Here is a 12500-nt window from a genome sequence, read left to right on the forward strand (position 1 = left end):
GAAATACCTGAACATGTGAGACAATAGCTGCATTCCCCACCCGGCAAAAAAAAGATCTTTTCTCTCAATGTTCTCAAGAGCTATGTGCTTTAATCTACGAAGCCTGAGCATGATTCTCAGTTGCTTCTGCCCCACTGCTTTGATGATAATGTTAAACGACTGACAGTAAAATGAATGGATTCTAGCCTTGAAATGCAAGTGTCAACACATTGATGTCACTTAAAAATGGGAATGAATATTGGCTGTGCAAATGAAACAAGCATAGAATCAGAAAAAAGAACAGAGGAGACCATGGGGCTCTGGATGGGTGGTAAAATTAATGGCAGAAAAGACATCAAAAGGAATGATATGAGTATGGAAGGCTATGAAGAGATCAGGGAAAATTGGGAAAGGGAAGAAAATTCCTAACTAAATAAAAGCTGAACAATGAAACTCCAAGACTGTTTTCAACACTCAGATCTCAATATTTGTAAGGATAATTTCAGCACTGATAAGGGTTATTCATTACTAGTGTCATCATGAGAATGGTTCTATGCCTGGAATTTATTCACTGCAAAATTTGTCAAGGCTACTGTGACAATTTTGTTGCTTTATATTTATATTATTTCCTCTTTCCTCCTACATCTGTTGCCAAACCCTTCCCCACCTTATTTTTAGATTGTAAGCCACTGGAGAAACAATAACAATGTCTCTCACTAGTGTATTTTTTTCCCTATGCTTAGGTCCACCAAGGAGTCAGCTATGATTTTCCTGCCTCAGTTTACAAATGGTAATAATACCGCAAATGTGTACAGGGACTCCTGTTTCTTCATTGTCCTTCCCATTAATTATTTTATTTTGTCCTCACAATGTGCCTGTGAGATGGGGGTGGACTATTATCACCATTTTGCTGATGAGGAAACTGAGATCAAGAGAGGTTAAATGTCTTGCCTAAAGTCATGCAGTAGATCTGTGGCAGGGCTGAGATACAAACCCAGATCTCCAGACTCCCATTCCCCTGCTCTTCCCACTGTGCTAAAGAAAGGAAAGATCTCATTTATCGTTCTATAATACCTAACTTACTGGCAAGAAATAGCATAGACCTGGGACTCTCAGGCTGATCACTTGACTGCCTGGAATGACCAATATATGTATGAATTAATTGTCTGCTCATGAAGGTGTTTGGCAGCAGCATCTATGTGTTTGTCATCTGGAAAGCATTACATTTTCATTATATGAAACACATAGAATGGAACTAAAAGTACTCAGAAGTCAATAGCAAGGGTTTAATTTAGCCTTGGAATACTAGTGGCATTTCCAGACTGTTTCAGCTTTGTTCCTCTAGTTCATCACACCTGCATCAGTACAATCCTTGAAGCACATTCCTGTCAACTAGCTTACCACCATAAAGCCCATTCTGAAAAACACTGCCAGAATTAGAATCTGCATTTGTGACTTATTCAAGGACCAAACAGCGTAGATTGAAATAAACAGTCCTGAATAATGTTCCACTAAAGGAATTCAAGGGATGTGCAGATTCCTTTTCAAAGACAAAACTTTTTGCTTATAAGATTAGCATTGTTTCTGCAGAGAGACTAGAGAGCTAAGTATTTTCCTCCTGAAATCATATGTTTTGCTATCCTGGCATGTATATAATTGCCAGATTGCTGTAGACTCAGCAACCTATTTTCGTTTAAATCTTCGCAGGCACCTGTCTGATCTGACAGTATAAATAGTGTTAGAATTACTCTAACTGCTAATAAACTAAAAGAGAGGTTAATAATCTTTTTGTAAAATACTGAAAGTCATTCACTGGTACAATCCTTGTCTATTCTGTAGATACTCATCTGGATATTCATGAAACATCTGCTGAAAACAAGCACATTTGAAACAAATGCTAGGGGAGTATATATTTTGCAAATTATTGAGAAGCATCAAGACTTAGTGGAAAGAGCATGGGCTTGGGTGTCAGAGGACCTGGGTTCTTATCCTGGCTCTGCCATTTGACTGCTGTGTGGCCTTGGGCAAGTCATTTAATTTCTCAGGACCTCGGTTGCTTCATCTTTAAAATAGGGATTGAATACCTGTTCTCCCTCCTACTTCGACTGTGAGCCCCATGGGGGACTGGGACTGTGTCCCACTTGGTAGACTTTTGTCTACCCCAGCCCTTAGAAAAGTACTTGACATATGGTAAGCACTTAACAAATGCCCGAAGAAAAATTCCCCCCTCCCCCCTCATCGCCTTAAACTGTAAAATCCTTGTGGGCAGGGATCATGTCTACTTATTCTATTGTACATTCCCACACACTTAGTATTCAGGAGGCACTCAGTAAATATCACTGATGGACTGGGAAAAGTGGTTGCCTTAAGTGATTCTGTAACCACCGCCTTGCATCACAAAGGACAGAACAGGCTTCTTCATTGCCTCTCAACTTTTGTCCCTCGTTTATTCTTCTCAAATTGGCCTATGACACATGTGGATTAGTGCTACTAAATTTTCATAAGCAAATTCATTCTACAGTACCTGGATAGCAATATAATTTCCAGCCTTTAATGCGTGAAGAAGGGCAAGTGGTACACAGGGGATGAACTGCGACCTTTCACTAAAAGGATGACATCTATTGGTAATAGGTTTTTATACCCAGCTGATTTTAAACATGCCATTATGAAAAGAATTTGGCAGTTGTTAAAATTTTGTTAACATATTCATGAAAGGTAATGCGTGAATTATTATTCCATTTACACAAAAAAGGTTAGACTGTTACCAAATGATCCCCCAAGACTTTTTAACACAGTGTAAGATATGGTTACATCAGTTAAGTAGCTGGTAGATTATGAAGCTGTATTGTCCAAACCTAAATTTCTCTTCCAAACTCTAATCACGGTTATGTTTTTTGAAAGTATAAGTTCATCCAAGAGCTATTGATTTTAGAAATCTTATGGGATTCATAGTCCCAGGAACCAAGAGAAGGAAGTGTGATCTATTGAAAAGATTATGGATTTGGGAGTCAGAGGACCTGGGTTCCAATTCCAACTCTGCTACTTGCCTGCAGTGAATTCTTGGGCAAGTCACTCCTTTGTGCCTCAATTTCCTCACAGTAAAATGGGGATTCAATACCTATTCTCCCTCTTATTTAGACTGTGAGCTCTAAGTGGGACAGGGACTGTGTCTGAACTGACTATCATCTATTTACCACAGCATAGAGTAAGCTGATTAACAGATATCACTATGATTATTATCATTATCTTATTATTTTCTAGGAATACCACAAATGATGGAGGTTTTTAACTCAGCCCATGACCCTAGGCACCAACTCCAAAGGTGTGTTGACTTCTGAGTTTAAAACAATGCTTGGCACATAGCATTATTATTATTTACCTGCCTTTCCCATCCAAAGTTTCTGATCAGATCCAACAGTTTCCATACAATAATAATAATATTTTTTGTTAAGCACTGTGTGCCAAGCACTGCATTAAGCACTTGGGTAGATACAAGACAATCAGGTACCATTTGGGACTCACAGTCTGCAGGAGGGAGAAGCTGAAAAGACCCAAAATGGCAGCTTTCTGGTTTTTTTAGTCTGTGAAGCTTCCCCGGCAATCGGCCCTCCTTACAGACCAAAAAAAGTTAGCACCTCTGCCCAACACCAAAATGGATCATATCCTCTTCTGGGGATGCTTACTAACTGGGATCCTGCAGGAAATGACTAGTCTTTTGGAAACTACTTGATTGGCAACAATAATGCAAAAATAAAAAATCATCACTATTTCCAATATCCGTTTAGCATTAGGGCCATCTGCAAAAGCTTTGGAAGGCGACTAAGGGATGTGGACAGATCCCTTTTTGAGGTCCTCAATGCTCATTTTGTCAAAGAAACTGGGTTTGAAACACAAAGTGAATAGAACGGTTCAGCTTCGAATGATTCCAGGGTTTTAGTGACTGCTCATTTCATTGACCATTTCTTCTCTTGTCATCAGTTAAGATCAGCTTTACCATGTTTTATTCTTAATAAGGTTTCCAGAACAGTGGTTTAAAAACGAATCATTCACAAAATCCATCACTTCTGTCTCCTTTATGCCTAGTATTCTGCGAGGTCTCTAATAAATGTTTAGAAGCTCACCTATAATAACCGTTTTCATTTCCTTATCTTGTCGGCCTGTCAGAAATTATGAGGTTATAAAATGTGCCTATTATTAAGCCATGAGGCTTCTATAATTAACGCCTTAGAGTTCTCTACTATAGATATTCACAATCAACCAAACCTCCAATTGTTCCTGGCTAATTCTTTTTTTGATTTTTTTTTTCCCTCCACTGGATCATTTAAAAAAAAATTAAGTTTCATTAGCCTTTTGTGTCCTATTCTTTTCCTGGAATTGTCATAACTGGCATTTTCTACAGTGCTTCATTTAACTATACTCCTTGTAATCTTCTCACACTGACTGAGTAAATTATAGATGTTGTTGAATTGCTGATTCTTGGGTGATATCCCTGCTTTTATGTTTGACAAAATGCTCTATGCAGATAACGGTCTTTGAAATACTGAGAAAAGACAGCTGATTTTATTTTTGTCTGTCTCCCTTCATAAGAGTTATTAAGCGAGGGACAGACAGCTTTCATAATGAGTTATTACATTTTTCAAGTGGGGGTGAAAAAACAAATGGTGGTAAAATAGAAGCATTGTGATCTAACGGAGAAAACAAAGGTCTGGGAGTCAGTGGACCTGAGTTCTAATGTGAGTTCTTGGACTATCATGCTTTATGACCCTGGACAAATCATTTAACCTCTCTGAGAATCAGTGCCCTTACATGTAAAATGAGACTATTAATTTTAGTCTCTCTCTAACTCACAGGGCTCACAACCTAAATGAGGAGGGCAGACAGAGGGAAAGTTTGTGACTTCAATTATTTTGTAACTCCTTTTGTTAGAAAAAGGTAGCTTCTGGTGGGAGCAGTAAGGAAGAACAACTCAAATGGGCAGAGAATAATCTAGTATAACTGAGTTGAAAAATCATCTAGACTTTATCTGGATAAGAAAATCTAGAAGACTGGTGAAAAATTGGTGGAATGGAGTTAGATGCAATGAAATGCATTAAAAGACATAACTCCAAAGTCCTCCAAAACCCCTTCCTCTTTTAGGAAGCCTTCCTCAATTAATCCACCATGCCCTCAAATCAGCAACTACTCTTATTACTTATAAATTTATTCCTGTCTTCAGCCCTTATGTATGAATGTGTATGTATCAATCTATCATTGGTGCTTATTGTGTGCTGTGTACAGAGCAGTGTATTTAACATTTTGGAGAGTTAAATATGTTTCCTGCCCACAAAGACCTTACAGTATGCATGTGTATAGCTGTATATGGATGAATGGATGTAATTAAGCTACTTCATGTTGTATCCTACATATACTACATTAAATTCATTTTGCCTACATGCCTTTGCCAAGAGAATGTAGACTCCTAGAGGGCCAAGAACATGTGTAAGGCACCTATTTTATTCTCCCTGAGATTTAGTATAGAGATTTCCACTAGGTAAGAATTCAATAAGTACCACTGACTGATACTAATATTTCTTAAACAGATACAATGGCTTTTGTTCAATCAATTGATGGAGAGTGGTCCAGGAAAAGGTTGACACTTTTGTCAACACACTCAGAAATCAGGATTTCTGTACCTTGTAACCTTGAAACAGGAAGTGACGAGTTTAAACTGAAGAGACAGAGTGAGGTAGGTGCCCTCGAGGACTGCTGACATGGGGGCCATTGATTGTTCTCCCTGATTTAATGTCATCAGATGCAAGGTGATTTAGAAGCCACTTGGCAATAATGGAGAGGCTTGGAAGCAGATAGGTAGAGAGGATTTTTTATGTTTTCTCCTTTACCGTTCATCCCTTGGTTAAGGCAATACCATGGAGACAATCAGCAGTTGCAGAATGTAATGAAAATGAATAAATGAGGGCAGATTATAGCGCCCGAATGAAGAACCTTTCATTGCTCTATGAATGATGATCTGTCGAACCAAAATGTGCCAATATTTTGAGCCTTCTCTGAGTCTGCCTGGCAAACAAATGGATCACAGTAGGCAGGTAGTGTTAGAACAGTAATTGAGTACAGTGCAGGTCTTGAATATTTTATTACAATAGTATTATTTATTTCCACATTAGAAAAAAAGCAAGGAGTCATGACTGAGGGGATTTTAAAAGTTTAAATAGTATACTCTTTTGCATCCTCCTAATACAGTGCTGTGCACAAAATAAGGCCTTGATTAATATTATTATTTCCACTACTACTCTCATTCTGCCTGCTTCTCACAGTCAAATTGTCCTCTGGCCTGGACTCTCTGCACACAAGTCCCCCAGAACTTAATAATAATGTTTGTATTTGTTAAGCGCTTACTATGTGCAGACCACTAATCTAAGTGCTGGGGGAGATACAGGGTCATCAGGTTGTCCCACGTGAGGCTCACAGTTAATCCCCATTTTACAGATGAGGTAACCGAGGCACAGAGAAATTAAGTGACTTGCCCACAGACACACAGCTGACAAGTGGCAGAGCTGGGATTCGAACCCATGACCTCTGACTCCGAAGCCCGGGCTCTTTCCACTGAGCCATGCTGCTTCTCATAATCCTCCCCAGCTTTCATGCAACCTTCTCCTGCAAGCTTTCCCTGATTTAATTTCCAACACCGTGAATCAAATCAACCTAACCTCCCACTCTATCACATATTTATATGTCCTCAGTCCTTGTGAACATATGTAATGTCAACTGTTATTCAATCATGTATTCATCTTTTATGTATTCTTCTCCCCCTGTAGACTGTAAACTCCCTGCACCTACCAATTCTATTTTATTTTACTTTCCCAAGTGCTTAATACAGTATTGTACGTACAGTAAGTGCTCAATACATACCATGAATTATTCTGATATTTCATCCTAGCATGGTTGTTCTTTTTTTTTTTTAATGGTATTTGTGAAATTCTTACTATGTAGCAATTACTGTTCTAAAAGCTAGAATAGAGACAAATCATTCAGGTCGGACATAGTCCCCATTTGGCATTGGGCTCCCAATCTAAGTAGAAGGGAGAACAGTATTGAATCCCCATTTTACAGCTGAGGAAACTGAGGCACAGAAAAATTAAGTGACTGCTCAATGTCCCTCAGCTGGCAAGTGGCGGAGCCGGGATTTGAACCCAGATCCTCTGACTCCCAGGTCCATGCTCTTTCTACACTGCTTTTGGTCACTGTCTAATCATTGTTCTTTCCACTGTTCACACTATTTTTACACATATTTACAATTGCCTAATCCATTAAAAGATAAATTCCTTATGGGTAGGAACTGAGTCTTGGTTTTCTGTTGTACTCTCCTAAGTGTTTAATATAATTCATTCATTCAATCGTATTTATTGAGTGCATATTGTGTGCAAAGCACTGTACTGGGCACTTGGGAGGACAATATAACAATAAACAGACACTACATGTTGCACTCAGTAACTAGTAATAATCAAGGACTGATCATGAGAAGCAGCATAGCTTAGTGGAAAGACAATGGGTTTAGGAGTCAGAAGGACCTGCGTTCTAATTCTGGCTCCTCTTTTGTCTAGTATGTGACCTTGGGCAAGTCACTTCACTTCTCTGTGCCTCAGTTACCTCATCTAAAAAATGGGGATTAAGACTGTGAGTCCCACATAGGAAATGGACTGTGCCCAAACTAATTGGCTTTTATCTACCCCACACCTAAATACAGTCTCTGGCACATGGTAAGTGCTTAACAAATACAATTTTAAAAAAAATGATTCCAGAATGATTCTCAATTATTGCAAAGCAACATCTATATGTTCAACATCAGTACTTAGATATATTCCAGCTATCTGAAACCACAAAAGGGAAAAATGACCATTGTAATCCTTCACCAAGCTGTATTTGCCATATTCCTTAGTTATGTCACTAATAGCATCTCTCTTCAACATTATTCAAACATTTTATCAACCCTACATCTGACAGCCCACACTCAAACCAATCCTACCATTGCTTTCTGTCTAACATCATCAAATGCTGACAAATTTTCTAGAATCTAAGTGTCCAATGCTTTTTAGCTGTGGATGACACCTTCCTTGAAAAAACTGAAATGAATTGGTTGAATCTCATCATTATGCTAGTAAGCAAAATCTTTCTTTTTAAATGAAGGTGATTGAATCACAACATTCTTGGTAAGTTAAGTCCATTAATAAAAAATTGTCCCTGTCAAAGTCACTGATAGAAATGAATGGACCACTTACTTAAAGAATGATGTTCCCAAATCCTCATTAATATTTCTCAATGATGGAGTCCTCACCCAGGCCTTAGGCATTTCCTTTCTTGGCTGCTTATACCTTTTCTTCACTGGCTTCTCCCCTCGTTCACCTTTTTTCCACTCTAGGGGATTAAAAATGATGCATCAAAGTGGGATTTCTATCGTGATGTTCTTGTATCAGTCAATCAATAGTATAAATTGAGTGCCTGATGCGTGGAAAGCATTTTACTAAATGCTTTCTCCCTGCTCCCGTCTCTCTCTCTCTGCCTATGTCTGTCCCTGTCTCCCCTAATGTTCACACACCATGGATGTACCTTAGGTATTTTTCATTTCTGACGATAGTATAATTGATAGTGACATTCTAACCATGCACATAGATACATAATCAGTGGTATATACTGAGCAGTTACTGCGTGAAGAACACTGTGCTAATTGCTTGGGAGAATGCAAGAGATTAAATAGACATGATCCCTCCCTTCAGGGAGCTTTCAATGGGCCTGAAAAGAGAACTTTCTGCTTGGCTGATAAATTTGCCTCAGTGCGAAGCCTGTTACCACTTTTTCAAGACAATCGAGGACGCGCCTGGGAGTCAGAAGTTCGTGGGCTCTAATCCTAACTCTGCCACTTGTCTGCTGTGTGACTTTGGGCAAATCACTTCAATTCTCTGGGCCTGTTACCTCATCTGTAAAATGGGGACTGAGACTGTGACAGGAACTGTGCCAAATTCAGTTTGCTTGTAACCACCCCAGCATTTAGTACAGCACATGGCACATAGCAAGCGCTTAACAAGTGCCATTATTATTATTATTGTTAAGACTAGACTAGATTTTTTTTCACTACACTGTAAGCACCCTGAGGACTGGGATCATTTTTCCCAATTCTCTTGTATTGTACCCTCCCAGGCACTTCATACAATGCTTGGCACAAAGCGCTCAATAAATACCATTGATTCAAGTCTCTCTTTGGATATCTTGGTCTTCCCAAAAACTCTATTCTAGTTGTACATCAGGCTGATCGGCCTGCTTTTGTGGTCTCCTGATAATCTGGGAGTCCCTGGCCATACCTCATTGATCAAGATTGTGCTTCAGTGAATCTCTAAAGCATTTGATTTGCCTTCCTGTAGATGAGTGCCTGCTTTTTTGGTGAGGAGCAATGCTGTAAGTGGATCCTGCAGAATCTCGAATATTCAACATGAGTTATGCCACATAAGAGCTTAGTGGTTGCTTTAGGTTTGGGAAGCAGAACCCAAGAATCCAGAGAATCCATAGCTTCAATCGCTCGGGAAAAATATTGTGAAAAGTTTTTTTTTGGAGGATTTTATCAATTTTACAGAACTCTTCCTACTTGAAGTATGGAATCTGATTCATCCTCATTATTCCCTTTCCTGAGCACTTATTATCGTGACTCTAAGATTTTCAGGTTAACCAAAGGAATGTTCACATCAAGTGTTTTGACATCTTTGTGCTTTTGATCACAAAGTGTTGTTCATTTGTAACCATCATGTCCTTGGTCCCTGCTCTTTGTTTTCAATTTTCTCATCCAAGTTTTCATTTGTTCTCACACCTTCTGCACTTTCATTAACCTCAGGGAGAGAACTTTGTCAAAAATGCTTGCTAAAGGAAAGATGGTTTTGTCATTCCATTATGTTTTCAATTGGATTCTAAAACACTTTTTATATGAATCCTATTTTCATCTTCCAGGTTTCACTGTTTCTCATCCCAACCTTTGATTGTCGGGTCAAAATTAGAATAATTTTCTCTGAAAAAGTCCTGACACCTGATATCTTTGATATAACTCTAATTTGGTTAGCTGGGCTGAATTCTTAGAGATAAATTTATTTTCAAAAAAATAGTGTCAGGACGAAAAAGAGAATAGATTTACACATTTTAACTCAATATATAAGTCTTCATCTTGTTCTCCTGCAGGTCAGTACAATTATGGTACAATAGCTAAATCATCTTGATCACTTCATCCACCAAGCTGATGCTTTTTTCCACAGTCCATTCTTGATTCCTTACCTGTCCCTGGCATCTCCTTGAAGATATATTGTTTTAAATAAGAGATTTAACAAGGTCAACTTCAACTCATTTCCTTTATTTTCTATCTTTATTTCTCACTTTTCTGTAACTGATAATTCCTGGATTTCTATGCCTCTAAATCATGCACCATTCCTGTGATCTTGCATATCTTCATTTCTCCCCAAGCAGCAAATCCAGGTATAAATTTAGTAAATCTTACCATTTCTCCAAGTTTTCATTTTTCCATTTTATCCCCCTAGCTAGTTTTTTCTTCATAGTATAATCAGGTCTTGGGCACCAGTTCCACTCTCCTCTTGCTTTCTTATAGGCTTATTGCTTCACACCAATTTTCTCAAATACCATCAATTCTTTCAAACTGCACATTTTCACTGTGCACAGGACTGATGGGCTGTTAGGAAATGTTTTTCACATAACCCCTGCCTGTTTGGGTAGATCACAAATGTCATCAGGAGAAACAAATTTGTGCACATGCATAACATTGTTCAAGGAGCAGATTCTATATTAATTGCATTTATTGAACACTTACTGGGTGCAGAGCACTGTAATAAGGGCTTGGGAGAGTACAATATAATGGAGTTGGTAGATATGTGCCCTGCCCACAGCAAGCTTACAATTTAGAGGGGAAACAGACATTAATACAAATGAATTAAATTATGGATGTGTACATAAGTGCTAAGGGGATGAGAAAGGGGAGAATAAAGGATGCAAATCCTAGTACAAGGATGACACAGAAGGGAGTGGGAGAAGAGGAAATGAGAACTTCCTCTCACTGGGAAAGGCCTCTTGGAAGAGATGTGCTTTTAATAAGACTTTGAAGATGAGGAGAAGGAACATCTGTCAAATGGGAGGGAATTCCAGACCAGAGGTAGGAAATGGAAAAGGGTTTGGCAGAGAGATAGATGGGACTGAGGTACACAGTGTATGTTGGAATGGGTTTTCCTTAGTGTGACATTCATCAGGAGCAACCTGAGCTACAATCAATCAATGAATAATACTTATTGAACTTGTACTGGGAACACAGCACTGTGCTAAACTCTTAGGAATTAGTAAAGCTGATCCTTTCCCTTAAGGAGTTTACAGTCTAGCAGAGAACTGATTGTATTATAAAGCGCCTTCATTTAAAATTACTTTCATTAGCATCTCAGCAACTGTTCTCCATTTTTTCAGCTTCTATGCTCAATTCAATATTCTGATGTTTCCCTATCACTCTAATCTAATGGAGACACATGTGCATATCCTCTTCCAGCACCCTATTAGGCCACTAGTTGCTAGGGACTTTCTCTCACTTGGTGATCAGAACCATCAGGGGAAAAGAGAATACATGCACTCCAATCAGTTGTATTTACTGAGCTTTTGCTATGTGTATAGCACTGTACTGAATGCTTGAGATGGTAGATCATAACTGATTTGGTAGACCTGCTCAGGGATGAAGACTGAGTCACACATGCATTATGTTTGGGAAATCTTTCTGCTTATTTTTGCTCTGGCATTCATTCTTTCTTGTTATGACCATGAACTTGCATCAGTGAGGCAGGGCTGCTTCATAATTCTTCTGGAATTTACATATAAATTCAAAGGCTGAGGTTCCTCTTTAGCCATAAGCCCAGTGGTTGTTTGAGACAAGTATTGTTAAATATCCTCTCAGTGGTGAAAGGGAACACACTGCTTAGTAGAAAGACAATACATCGGTTTAAAACCTAATCATTGTCTACATTTTTAAATAAAATAACATTCTAAACACTAAAAGTGAAAACATAGAGTCCTAGAAAAGTAGAAAGCTTTAACACACATTTTGTAGCAATGCGAGGAGAGATGAAACCTCTTCCATAGTATTTAATTTTAAATGGATTGTGCAAAGAGCTAAGAGATCATCAAATGCATTCCTGCTACAAATTTCCTGGAACATTTCTAAGGTTTTTAATGTCTCAAACACAATTAAGAATAATTTTCAGGGTCAATGTCATCCACACCATCTCTTCTTAGGCTCGCATAAATTCATTGTCCTGGTGGGGTCAAAATAAAAGCTGCCAGCTTGCAATGAATTTCTCTCATTCTTTTATACACAAAAATAGCTGCAAACAGCGAGTGTTTCATATGGTTGCTAGGGAAAAATGCCATTACTTGGTGTGATTTTTATTTTTCAAAGGAATTTTCTAAATTTTTAGAGCAAACAACTTTAACACTTCCTGAGGAAA

Source organism: Ornithorhynchus anatinus, chromosome 19, assembly GCF_004115215.2.
Source record: "Ornithorhynchus anatinus isolate Pmale09 chromosome 19, mOrnAna1.pri.v4, whole genome shotgun sequence".
NCBI lineage: Eukaryota > Metazoa > Chordata > Mammalia > Monotremata > Ornithorhynchidae > Ornithorhynchus > Ornithorhynchus anatinus.